Source organism: Sceloporus occidentalis, unplaced genomic scaffold (genome assembly GCF_023333645.1).
Source record: "Sceloporus occidentalis isolate IW3139 unplaced genomic scaffold, rSceOcc1.0.p SCAF_5, whole genome shotgun sequence".
NCBI classification, from domain to species: Eukaryota; Metazoa; Chordata; class Lepidosauria; order Squamata; family Phrynosomatidae; genus Sceloporus; species Sceloporus occidentalis.
This window is the reverse complement of record NW_028316985.1, coordinates 96,034,317-96,048,856: the sequence shown is the minus strand read 5'-3', so window position 1 is coordinate 96,048,856 and position 14,540 is coordinate 96,034,317.

Below are 14,540 nucleotides of genomic sequence, written 5' to 3'. Positions count from 1 at the left end.
CTTCATTCCAGTAAGGTCACAGACCTCTTTGTTGGCAGAGAACAATGGATTCCTTAAGAAGTCTCCCATGTTTTTGCATCAGGAACATTTTGGTGATGGAGAGGTAAAACATCTGGAATATTGTGTCCAGTTCTGGGCGCCACAATTCAAAAAGGACATTGAGAAACTGGAGCGTGTCCAAAGGAGGGCAACTAAAATGGTGAAAGGTCTGGAAACCATGCCCTATGAGGAACGACTTAAGGAGCTGGGGATGTTTAGCCTGGAGAAGAGAAGGTTAAGAAGTGATATGATAGCTCTATTTAAATATTTGAAGGGATGTCATATTGAGGAGGGAGCAAGCTTGTTTTCTGCTGCTCCAGAGAACAGGACCCAGAGCAATGGATGCAAACTACAGGAAAAGAGATTCCACCTCAACATTAGGAGGAACTTCCTGACAGTAAGGACTGTTCATCAGTGGAACACACTCCCTCTGAGTGTAATGGAGTCTCCTTAGAAGTCTTCAAACAGAGGCTTGATGGCTATCTGTCAGGGATGCTTTGATTGAGAGTTCCTGCATGGCAAGGGGTTGGACTGGATGGCCCTTGTGGTCTCTTCCAACTCTACAATGCTATGATTCATGCAAATTCAGTCCAAATTTAAGGAAAAAATAGTTTTACCTCAGTTGAAGTCCCAGACCACATGGTTCTCCTGTTGCAGCTACAATACAGAAAACATTCAGGGTAGCTGTGTTGGCCATTTAATAAATGCAAACAAAAATCCTCCCTAGCATAACATCTTTACTAAGCACTGAAACAACATGCAGCCATCTGACTAACATCTCCAATTGGTTTTTCCTCTCCTGTGTGGTTTGCAACATCTTGCCTGATGAAGAGCCCCTGGAGCTTCAAAAGCTTGCAACAAGAGTATTGTGCATTTCAGTTGGCCTATAAAGGTATCACTGATGGAATTTTTGTAGATACCTTTGAGCCACACATCTGTAAGCAGTTGTGGATTGAAATGAAACCTGTGTGAAGACCTTTTTATATGCCAGTATAGTCTGATTCCACTTTAAACTCCCATGGCTGCCTCCTAGGGAACCTTCAATCAATCAGCCAATCGGTTTATTGCGGTCAGTGACCGTATTAAATGACCTCAAATTCATTTATTTATTTGTTTGTTTTATTTTTATCCCGCCTTTCTCCCAAAAAGGGATCCAAGGCAGCTCCCAATATAAAAACATTAAAACAACATTTTTAAAAAAAACAATTAAAATATCCTAATTTAACACTAAAAAGTTAAAAATTTAAACATACAAAATTAAAAACATACAAAGGTTAAAAATAATCTAAACCAATAAAACCAGGCCTGCATGGTTTTAGAAAGCTTGCTGGAATACAAATGTTTTTGCTTGTTAGCGAAAGGCCAGCAGAGAATGGGCATACATACCATAATCATTGGTAAGGTACATACACCTATGGACAGCAGTAAAATATGAATATAAATGTAAACACAATTCATAAAAAATATAGATATAAAATATAAATCCTATGGACTCTTGGGATTTGTAGTTTAGGGAGGGTGAATGTAGAACTCTCAGCCGGAGAGTCCCAGTGAGTCGCCTACAAGCCCCAGCATCCAATGGGGCGCCGCAGTTGCAGTTACAGTGGAATCATAACAGTGGAGTTTTGTGAAACAGCTGAAACAATGTGGGCAAATATGAACCTTTTATAATCCACTCATAGGTAGCACTCATCATTGCGTATTGCACTTAGGAAGGAATGAACACTTGCCTGTGAGAAAATGCCTCTCTCCTAACCCCATGTACACCGGAGCTGGGGTGGCCTTTCCTTCATCCTGTTTAGAGAATGGTGTCAGATGGGGCAAGGAGGGCAGTGGGCTTCCTTTGGTCTGGCAAGGGCCCATCTTGGAGCAACTGCCCTCAATCTTTAACACAGGCAGACATTGGTCTTTATTTGCTATTGCCTATGGTTTCTGAAGGGTACATGTATACATTATTATTAACATGATGTGCTCTGTGTATGTGTGTATACACTGGGCCCTCAACATTCGCTGAGGTTAAAGGTGCAGGACCCCCATGAAAGTGCAAAAGTGAAAATAAAAAATATTAAAACCTGAAAGAGCACCTCTCTAGAAATCTCTAGATCCTCCAGTGCAACTCTAAGGTCGACATCTGCTGGAAGTTGAGCACAGAATTGCACTGGAGTCATAGAATCATAGAGTTGGAAGAGACCACAAGGGCCATCCAGTCCAACTCCTGCCATGCAGGAACTCACAATCAAAGCATCCCTGACAGATGGACATCCAGCCTCTGTTTAAAGACCTCCAAAGAAGGGGACTGTTCCACTGTTGAACAGTTCTTGCTGTCAGGACGTTCCTCCTAATGTTACGTGGGATCTCTTTTTCTGTAGTTTGCATCCATTGTTCTGTGTAGTATTCTCTGGAGCAGCAGAAAATAAGCTTGCTCCATCCTCAATATGACACCCCTTGAAATATTTAAACAGGGATATCATATCACCTCTTAACTGTCTCTTCTCCAGGCTAAACATACCCAGCATCCTAGGTCTTTCCTCATACATCATAGTTTCCAGACCCTTCACCATTTTGGCCATCCTCCTCTGGACACAGTCCAGCATCTCAACATGCTTCTTGAATTGTAGGAGGACCTACAAATGCCTAGACTGAATTGGTCTCTCTAAGAATCTCTTCGGTCCTCAAGTGTGACATCTGGCCAATGTTGACCATAGAATCATGCTAGAGATTCCAAGAGACCTAGAGATTCCTAGAGAGTCAAATCCGTGAATAAGCAAAGCTGCAAAAGTCAAAGCCACAAATGGGAAAGGAAGACTATGTGTGTGTGTGTGTTCATGTGCACGCGTATAAAACCCCTTTTATTGAAACAATGTTTTATTTTTTAAATTTTTTAAAATTAATGTATAAATACAAATACAATCATACATACCACACATAACACATACTTAAACATCAACTAAACAACCTTTACCTTCTTACATCCCATACCATGTAGCATTCATTCTAGATATTATCATTTTTATTTCTAAAAAGAGAGCATCTTCAACTACTGAAATTTAAAAGATTTCTTACTAAAGTATGATTATCTTTACTTCATTTCTTCTGATCCGAATGAGTTTTCCGCAGTTATGTCCTGGATTATATAGTCACCATATTTCAAATTACTTATCATTCCCCATTTTTTTCCCTCTTTCCCTCCAACTTTGGGTCTTTCCTTCTATCTTTTAATTTTAGTTATGCTGCTTTATTTCTCACAATTATTATATAATTATATCACAACGAATATAAGTAACTATTGACTTTATTCTAACTCTTCAATCCACATATCAGATCACAACCTTATTTCCTTTTTATTTCCATTTTTGTCTAAATATCTCTTCTACAACGTATTATATTCTTTCTTATCTATTTTCCATCCTCGTTTTTCTTTAGTTTATTCTCCCAATAATTCAATATTAAATTCCAGCCTTTCTGGGTCTCTCCATCATCTTCCCCTCTTAATTTTCTAGTAAGTAAATCTAAATCTTTCATGTCTAACAATTCTTCCATCCAATCTTCTGTTGGTATCTCTGATGACTTCCATTTTTGCCCATAGAGTAATCTGGCCGATGTTACCATATACAATATTATTTTCCAATACTTGTTTTCTATTTCTTTCTCAATTACTGAAGTCACATTTAATAAATACATTTCTGGTTTCATATTAAAAAAAGTTCCCAAAATTTCCATACACGCTGTGAATATCATTTTCCAATACTCCTTAGCTTTCCTGCAGTTCCACCACATGTATATGTAAGAACCTTCCTTTATCTTACATTTCCAACATTTTGGGTTAAAGTTCTTATTTTTATTCATCTTTGCAAGCTTGAGTGGGGTTAAATGCCACATACACAACATCTTATAATAGTTTTCCTTTAAGTTTTGACACATTGTAAATTTACTTGTTATTCTCCATGTTCTCTAAAAGGTTTCTAAATCTATATTACAGTTTATATCTTGGCTCCACTTTATCATCGTTTCTTTCACTGCTTCTTGTTCAAGCTCTCTTTCTAACAATAGTTCATAAAACTTTGAAATATTTTTCTTTGATTCTCCCCAAATTATATTTTCTAGTTTTTTTGCACTCTCTTCCCTACCTATATTTTTTAGCTCTTTTTTGTTATTCCCATTAATGGTTCATATCTAAATCAATGTACTTTTATTCCTAACTTTTCTAATTCCTCTTTTGATCTTAACTTCATTCCATCCTTACCTTCTTTTGTTATCTTCACTAAGTCCTTATACGTAACCCACTGTCTTTATCCCTCTGTTGAGCTACGTTTTCCCAATAGAGCTTCTTCCGGTGATACCCAAAAGGGTATTTTCTGATAAAATCTTAGTTTACATTTTGACCAAATTTTCATCAAGCTTTTCCTGATATAATGAATATTTAACTCCTTATTCTCATTTGCTTTGTTAAACCAAATATAACCATGCCATCCAAATTTGAGATTATCATGTTCTAAATTTAATATTCTCTCATGCTGTATTGTACACCATTCTGTAATGGCGTAATAATATAATTTTAAATCAGGTACTCCCAATCCTCCTCTGTTTTTACAATCTATTAGTATGTTCCACTTGATCCTGGGTTTTCTACCTGCCCAAATAAACTTTGTCAATTCTCTTTTCCATTCCATAAAACAATTATCACTAATTACAATTGGCACGCTCTGAAATAAAAATAAAAATCTGGGCAATATGTTCATTTTAATTGCCGCTGTCCTTCAGGACCATGAAAGTCTAAGTTTCATCCAATTTGCAAGGTCTTTCTTTACTTCTTTCCACATCTGGTTATAATTATCTTCAAATAAATTTACATTTTTTATATATTACTATACCCAAGTACTTTACTTTATTTTTTATCATAAAACCCGATTTTTTTTGTAATTCACATTCTTCCGTCTTGTTAAGATTTTTAGTTATTACCATCGTTTTTTCCATATTTAATTTAAATCCTGCTAATAGGCCAAAGTCTCTAATTTCTTTTATTAATTCTTCTACACCTTTTAGTGGGTCTTCCAAATAAATAACTACATCATCTGCATACGCACCTAGCTTGTAACTTTGTCCTTTTATTTTGGGTCCACAGATTTTAGGGTTTTTCCTGATGTTGTCATTCAAAATTTCTATTATTAATACAAAGAGGAGGGGGGGAAAGGGGACAACCCTATCTTGTCCCCTTCTTTATTTTTATTTCTTTTTATTGAAACAATGTTTTAAATAGGCTTGAGAGTTTTTAACTGCTTTTAATCATGTTTTTAATAACAGTAATTTTTTGTGGCTTAGTGATCTGAGCGTTGGACTATGGAGAAAAGGGTTTGACTCCCTGCTCGGCATGGGTGCCCGCTGGGTGATCTTGGTCGAGTCACACTCTCTGGGGATGGCAGTGGCAAAAATCTGTTTTGAAGAAATTTGCCAAGAAAACCCAGTGAAAGGGTTCAGTTCGCTTTAGGATTACCATAAAACAGAAACCGTTTGAAGGCACTTTCAAATACAACAAATTAATGTTTGCACTAGATTTTTTTTTTTAATTGTCTGATGCCTTGAATCTACTTTGGAGGGAAGGTGGGGGTGGTTGTTGTTAACTGTTGTTAACTGCCCTGGAGTCAACCCCAACTAATGGTGATCCTGTGGATGAGACATCTCCAAGATGCCCTGTCCTCCACTGCTGTGCTCAGGTGCTTCTCAGGTGCTGCAAACCCACCCAGGGAATCATGGCAAAACATTCTCCACCCCCTGTTTCACACTCACACATCTAAAGTAGTCCAGATGGCAGTTGATTAAAAATTAAAATAAAACAAAAAATAGGGTGTAGCATCCTGGGGTCCAGTGAGAATTATGTGCAGCTGCTAGAATCTCAACCCCTGAGTTAAAGAGGCTTTGCTTAAATGAGACATCAAATACAAAAATGTAGAACTAAGAGAACACAACCAACTTCTAAATCTGTATTTTGTTTTGCCCATATAGAGTGGATTGAGATGGATTACTTTTTCTCCCAGACCTTTTTTCTTACAGTCATGACACTTCGCATTTCTAAGTAGGCATTCATTTCATCTATGCCCCACAACTTAAGCATGTTTGTTATCACTTGGTTTATGTAATCTTGTTAATGAAAGCATGATTCTTAGAATTTGCTGATCGTCAGGTTCTTAGTCTTCTCAGAAAGTATGAACATCAGAGAGGTGCACATGGCAAATCTGTTTGAAGTTGCAAGAAAGTGCATTGGTGGCTAATGCTCACTGCTGTGAAATAACAAAAGTCAGGGTTGATTCAGAAAGAATATGGTATTGGCTTTATTTTCAACTCTGCAAACGTGGCAATCACATAACAGGCTAATTAGCAATTCACACTTTCACAAAATTCACCAAGACAACATAACTATGTTACATAAGCAGCTAAAATTATACTGACTTGCTGGCCAGGCTTTCAAAGGGAAACCTGCATGAGGTAACAGAAGACCTTTGGCAGAAATGTGCCTTCAACAAAGCAGCCAATTCAATGCAGGGTTTATCACTTCACAAAAGACATCCTATGAGAGAATGAGCCACAACAATACAGTCAGCCCTTGCTATAAGTGGACCTGCCATCTGCGGATTTGAGTATCTCTAGAAGGCAAGACATTGTCCCCAACGGTGGCATGTGCACATGGCTGCACCGCCATTACGAACAGCCCCTATTGCGCCCAATTGCAGCACGACTGCACCACTGGGGACAACGGAGGCTGTTCCTAATGGTGGCACAGTCATGTGCACATGCTGTCATTGAAGTCCTGTTGCCCCTAATGGCGGTGCAGCCACACTGGGGACAATGGAACTTGAACATCCATGGACTTTGGTATTCATGGGTGGTGTCTGGAATAGATACCAAGGGCTGACTGTAATGTTAAGAAAGGTAGAGGGAAATAAAAAGAAAGGATGATCACATGCCAGATGGATGGATGGATGCAGTCAAGGAGGTCATGGGCCTGGATTTGCAGGAACTGTGCATAGCAGTGAAGGATGGGGGGGGGGGGGGGCTTAGAGGTGTCTCATCCACAGGGTTGCCATGAATCAGGATCGATTTGAGGGCAGTCAATAACAATGACGAAGCATTGAAGGGTCCAGTCTTCATCATGACCACAGTGTACAGCAAGTGAAAATACAGATCTAAATCCAATTGTGAGCTCCAACAAGAGATGACCCACTGAATCAATGGGATTTACATCCATGTCGTCTTATCATTAAGCAGTTGATCTAATGGGTCTCCTTCCACTGGAACCAGCAACTGGATATAGTCCTCAATCTTTGCCTCCCTAGCTTTGATCCTGATAAAAATCATATCCTCCCTTGTCTTGCAAGTAGTTGGGTTTGGGTTTTTTTTTTTTTTGGGGGGGGGGGTCCATTTTTGCCTCAAAATCTTTATAGTTCCTTCCTGTCACATTTATATGGATATTTTGTAGTTTGCACGACCTGAGAATATTTGAATATAAGCGAGGCCTAACATGTGATTGTTTTGCTCCTTCCCACCTAAATTAATCAGAGTGATTAGAATTAGGCCTATACAAAGGATTCAATAAAGCTCCTTTAAGTAATAATCAGTAAACCCCTCTGAGTCAAACGTACTGGATTCCTGCAAACATATTGCTTCTCAACAAGATGCTTGTATGTATTGCAACAGCCAAACTCTCAATTTTACTGGAGGTAGTAATTATCTGGAAGTTTGGTTTCAGATATTTTTGGCGTTAAACTATCAGTCATGCTACTGATTATCTGTGTTACAAGATGGATAAGGATAAGAGATAAGAGATGGATAAGAGAATAAGTAATGCCACTTATTCTTCTAGTTCATTCAAAGGATTTTGACATTCTTGACCATTAGTATATGCCTGGAAGCAGAATGTTTCAGGCTAACAGACCCCCCCAAAGGAAATGCTGGAACACTACTTCTCCACTGTATGGCTGGCGGTATATGGTAAGGGCATGCTGATCTATCCCAATGTGCAAACATCTGTATAAAACCTCTGGATGAGATTATCTGGAGACTTGGGCTGTGATATCATCATTTTACCATCCTTTCCTTTGACTCCTAAAGAGGTGGTAGACGTTCTGAACTCAGTGATGGAATAGCTGTGGGTGAACAAACATAATTAATCCAGCTAAGATCTGTTATTTTATTTTAAACACCAGTAACGAATCCTTCAGAGCAGACCAGCAACAATGTTCTGGGGTCTTGGTTTTTTTTTAAATAATAATAATAAAAGAGAAATAAATTATATATATATTTAAAAAACCAGACTGCCACGAGTTGGACTACTCTTGGTGGAGAGTCTGGTGAACCTGGGCAGAGCCTGTTTTGAATGTGCTTTTAGGCCTGCTTAGGAAATGGGTTCTTCTTAGTTGGGAGCTCTTGGATTCAGCAACACCCCTGCTTCTAGTCTTTTTTTGCAGAAAGTTGGTGTATTTTTCCATACTTGCAGTACGTCGTGTATTTTATGAGTACCATGAGAAAGAGAATTGCCTACTCTGTAGAAAGTTATTTATTTTAGGCATGCTTGTAACCATTATCTACAATAACAACATGTGTATTATGTGTGGAACATATCCACCAATGGGAACCGGTAGAATTTCAAACAATTGTTCCTAATCTAACTATAAGGACAATTTTTCCAAAAACCTTCACATGTTAAGACTTTGGATCCACTATATTATAAACATGAGCTTTCCTCACTGCTATCTTTTGTCATCCACATACTTCTGAAGGTTATTTTATCATATTAAAAAGGAGCCCTGAATCAAGAATTGCCTTGAATCAGATCAAACATCCATTTAGTTCTAACATTCTGCTTAGCCAGAGCTTGTGCTCACTGAGAAAAGTGACATCAGACTTGCTTAGCTAAGGTCCCATTAGGTCAAGTCCCTTCCTGTTAAGGTCACGTCAGGCCAGGTTACATCCAGCAACACTAGTTTCAGGAAAATGCAGCTGGGCTTGGCAAGATTGATCCAAATGCAGGTGATCAATATTACCAAGAACATGTAAGGTTCCCCATGAACTCTACTGACTGTAGCCTTTCTTCAACCAAAAACAATGGAGGGATACCATTTTAAGAAACCACTTGAAGCCTTATGAAAGCTGCCAAGAGATGTTCTGCAATTGCCTCCATTCCAAGCAGGTGGGGTGGGGTGGGTGAGGTCTTACTGTGGTTCTGTAAGTGGTGGAATCAATACAGGAGCATTACTAGGGACTTTTTTCATACTGGGGGAAAAGGAACAGTCTTCAGAGTTTGAGAGGATCCTACTGAAAGATCTTTTCAAATGATCAGATGAGATGATGTCTGATGAGAAGAAAGCTGTAAGGTTGTGTTGAAGCTTCAAGCAGGCAGGACAACCATGCACCAAAACATTACAGGCAGGTATCTGACATGGGGAAACTTCAGAAAGTAGCCTGCGCAACACAGTCATACCACTGGCAACAAAGGACATCTGGAGGCAGAAGATGACTGCTGCACAGCATCCATTCCTGGCTGCAAGGTGTTGCCTGGGACAGAATATAATGAGATCTGGTTTAAAGCAAAAAGCTATTGAGAGCTTGGTAGTTAAGGAAGACTCCCTTAACTATTACTAATGATAAAAGAACATATTTGTTCAAACAAAATTCCATCAGTGATACCTTTACTGGACAACCGAAATGCACAATATACTTGTTGCAAGCTTTCGAAGCTCCATGGGCTTCTTCATCAGGCAAGATGTTACAAGCCAAACAGGAGCAAAAAGCAATTGGAGGTGTTAGTCAGATGCCTGCATGTTGTTTCAGTCCTTAGTAAAGATGTTATAATAGGGAGGATATCTTTTGCAAGCACGCTCCTCTTCCTCCTTCTGGTCATGCAGCAATAGGAAGTTTTTCAAAGTCCAGGAAATTTAAAGTCCATTAGGATATGAGCAGGGACCCCTCTTTGCCAATCCAATATGTCTTCATTCCAGTAAGGTCACAGGCCTCTTTGTAAGCAGAGGACAAGGGATTCCTCAAGAAGTCTCCATGATTTTGCATCAGAAACATTTTGGTGGTGTAGAGGTAAAACATATGAATTCGGTCCAAATTTAAGAAGAAAAAAATTGTTTTACCTTGGTTCAAGTCCCAGTCCACAGGCTACTCTTATGGTTCCCCTGTTGTAGCTACAATGCGGTATCTCACAATACAAAAAACATGCAAGGGTAGCTGTGTTGGCCATTTAGCAAATACAAACAAAATTCCATCAGTGATACCTTTATTGGCCAGTCTGGATTACTGTAACTTGCTCTAAGTGGGAATGCCTTTAAGTATTTGAAAACTTCTGCTGGTTCAAAGAGTTGCCACCAGATTTCTGGCCATGGCTAGTTAAAGGGAACATACAGTATAATCCTCTTGTTACAACAGTTCTGTTGACTACTAGTCTGTTTCTGATAATATGTCTGAGTGTAGTTTATTACCTATAGAGCTCTATATGGCTTGGATCCAAACTATCTGAAAGACCGCCTCTAAGAACCTGCCAAGGTTTTGAGATCTCCAGAGAGGCCCCTTCTCACTTTTGCATACTTTTAATAATGCAAACTTTTCTCTGTATCTCATTTTTGTTAGCTGCCTTGAATCCTTGGGCTAGCAAAAAACAAGATGTTCACAGATTTTTTGAAAATGTGAGTTGCGTTTCTTGGAACCTGCTAGGAACAGCAAACACGTTTTTAATTGCTTTCAGGGAGCCCCTGCACTGTTTAACTTACAAAATGCCTATTTTTCAAAATCAGAAGTAAAATTCTGAGCACTTTGTTAGTATTTTTGTCAGTCTTTGTGATCAGTTCGATTATGGAATGGCTTGCTAAATGAGAGCCATCATATTACCACCCTAAACGGCTTTAAGAAAGCCCTTAAGACGGATCTCTTCCAGCAGGCCTTTCCTAAAAAAATTCCCGGCCACCAAAATAAGGAAATCCAGCTTCTGACCTGACCTCGCTATAGCAACTGCTTATCATTATTTGTGAATTTAAAGTATGTTTTAATTTTAATCTGTTTAATTGTATTTTAAGGGGGGTGGGAATTATGGTTTGGGAATGTATATTTTAATGCTCTAAGCTGGCCCGATTGCGTTTCATAGAGGGGCGGATTATAAATATTATTATTATTATTATTATTATTATTATTATTATTATTATTATTATTGAAAACAGTGTGCTGATACATTTTTATTCAAGGTATTTTAAAAGGGCACTGACTGCACATTGCAATCCTGTAACCATGTTTCCAAAATGGAGCATCAAGACCTAAGGAAACAAGGATGAGCTGCACAAGGCTAGCCAAGAACCCAGCAAAACCAGTATGTCCAAAAGCCTACTTCCATCCATGGTTATGTTTTAGCAGCATAAGCACTGGAGGAGTGTACCAATTCAAAGTTGTGAATGTCTCTTGAAGAAGGAAAGAAACGCTACCTAGAAAGGATCAAGACAGCTAGCTATCCCAAGTCTCTGAAAGATATATATAGTCGGCCCTTCTTATACACAGATTTTTATACAGCGATTCAAGCATACACAGTTTGAAAATGTTCAAAAAAAGTATAAATTTCAAATATCAAAGCTTGATTTTCCATTTTTTATAAAGGACACCATTTTGCTATGTCATTATATTTAATGGGACTTGAGCATCCATGGATTTTATTATGCACGGGGGATCTTTTTATATATATATATATATATATATATATATATATATATATATATAGGGTCCACTGTATCACTTGTCTAAATCCAGCAAGTTTGCAATATAAAACAAACATTTGAAATTTTGAAATATAAAACAAACATTTGAAAAATTAATATGATGCAAAGAAGGTCCATAGAAAGAAAACTCTGCAAGTTAAATACTGAAATTGTTTACAAACCGCTGCACTTTTCCAACTTAGCTAATGTATTCAGGTAACATATTTTAAAAAAACAAAAAACCTTTATTCAAAATAAGTGGTGCAAAATATAAAACATATCATTTATACAAAAATAGACCTGTATCTATTGCACTATTGACAAATTTACCCAATATTTAACACAGATATCATTCTGGGAATTCATAGGGACAACTTCCAGAAATGCTTTTTGGCATTTATTTTTAGCTTCTTTATTAAATGTGCTTCCTTTTTAGCTTGCTATTACTCACCTTTGTGAATACCCAGTTATGAAAGGAAAAATAAATTTCTGCTCTCATCAATAAGAGTACATTGTGTACATTAGGTCCTGTGTCTTCTAGTACTGGAAGGCATGGCTAAAAGCCTCTTCTAAGAAGAGGGACCTTCCTCTAAAGTTCCTGATCTAAAATAAGTAGTCTTAAGTAGGGGTGCATAAGAACACACATTCTCCAAATGAAGGTACCATAACTGATTTGCTGAGAGAAGGGTCCCACAATTCGTCTGACCAGCTTTGCCTTACAGGCTGGAAGTACCAAGACAGCCTAGCTCCTTTGCAACTTTGTCCCATCCCTTCATGCATTCTTCTTGGCTCCTCCACACCAAACATGACTTAGCAGGGACAGAACAGAAAATGAACTTCAGTTTTAACCTACCACCTGAAGAGCTTTGGATGTTATGGGAGCAGGGAGAGATTTTTGTCCTTTAGCACTTTTCAACCTACCCTTCAATGTATGCCCCAATTTTGATTGTGATATGTGTGAAGAAGTAGCAAAGTACCATCTGAAGCACCCAAAATCCTTAACATTTTATGCTTTCAACTAATCCATATCATGCACAGGGGGCTCCAAAGCCAGGCAGGGAAGGCTCTTCTTGGCTCCCTCTCCTTAAGCTATGGTATCTCAAAGCTGCACATACTGAGAGACAAGCCTTGGCATGATCACCAGAAGCATTTCTGCAGTGTCAGGGAGAGAGCGCAAGGGATCTACACTGATGCTGCCATGGGAAGGAGGAGGAACAGGTTCTCTGTGTATTGCAGGAGTGGGGACTGTGTGACTTGAACTTCAAGACTATAAGAGGGAAATTCAATAAAAAATGGAGAGAGTACAACTTTCCTACTAATCTTAATAATAGTACCTCGACAGCCTGTTCAGGCCATAAAATGTTTTAAAAAACTGGGTATGTTCTTTCAGTTTCATCAAGAGGGGCAAGTGTGGCCTGCTGACATCCTGAAGAAGAAAAGGGATGGATTTCCCAGTTGCCGATCCCAGACTACTCCATCTTGTCCTAAAAGGTAAGAATAACTACCTTATCTGGACCACTTCTCACGATCCTTACTGTATTCCTGTGAGCAGTTTCTTCAGCCTGCCAGGGCAAGACAAGTTCTCTGAAATGAAGGTGTAACCTTTAAACCTGGCACTCACCCCTTACACGGAATTGTATCAAATGAAGTCAGGATGAAAAGAAAATAAACATCAGTCTGGCAGCTCTTCTTGTGTAAGGTTGACATATTCTAGTCCCTCATATCTGGGCATCTAATTTGCATATTATCCAAATTGTTATAATTGCACTTTTTCTACCATTATGTTTCAACCCGTACCAAGCTAAGAGCTCTTTTTTCTTCTTTTTCTCCCAGCCGGTGTGAAGAGATGGAGGCTTCCAAGCATCCCTACAGAATGGAGATACTCCGTTTACTCTTTTGAGGCTGTCTGGAAGTAAAGTTCCACAGTGCCACCTAGCCCTAGGCTGAAGCCTACAACACAACCACAACACAAGGCCATCTCTGCTTGCCTCCTTTCCTTTCTCAACTTCTGGGTCTGTCAGGGGAAGTGGGGAACCAATGGAAGAATAAGATGGCAAAGCTACTCCTTTGCAGTAGCTGGTCAAGAGCAGGGGCGGGTGGGAATTGAAGAAGCTACCTTGCCTTTCTAAAAGAATATAAATCTTGTTAGGACATGCTTCCCCAATACCCTAAGTGCACTTTCAATTCTGATCCTTTTATCCTTCTCTTGTCTAAATATGTGAGATAGAAAAGTTCGAAGTTACAACCATTCCAGTAACTGCCAAAGAAAGGAAAATAATTATATTCTAAGCACACAAACACTCCTTGTTTCTTCCGGCTTTTCCTGTTTCCAGGTTCCCTCTGTCTCCTCCATGGAGCCCAATCCTTCTTTCCCTCCAACTGTCTCTCAAATCATTCCTTTTCTTTCTTCCAGCTTTCCCCTCTATCCCCCTCCCAAATCTTCCTTCTTTCATTTTATCTCCTTTACTCCATCTTCTTGCCCTCCGACCCAGCATTTTCAATCCCACTTCCAAATAAATTTTATACCTCTTTATCTAATTTTGAATTTAATTTATATAATCCATAATATGAATTTATGGCCAATAAATGAGGCCTGCTTTTGGATTAACATTCTGTCAATTTTTTTAAACTTCATTTTGGTGCAAACAATGATTAACTTTAGACAGGTGAGCCAGCATGGTGCAGTGGTTTGAGGGTTGGCCTACGACTCTGGAAACCAGGGTTCACTTCCCATCATGACCATGAAGCCCACTGGTAACCTTCACATGG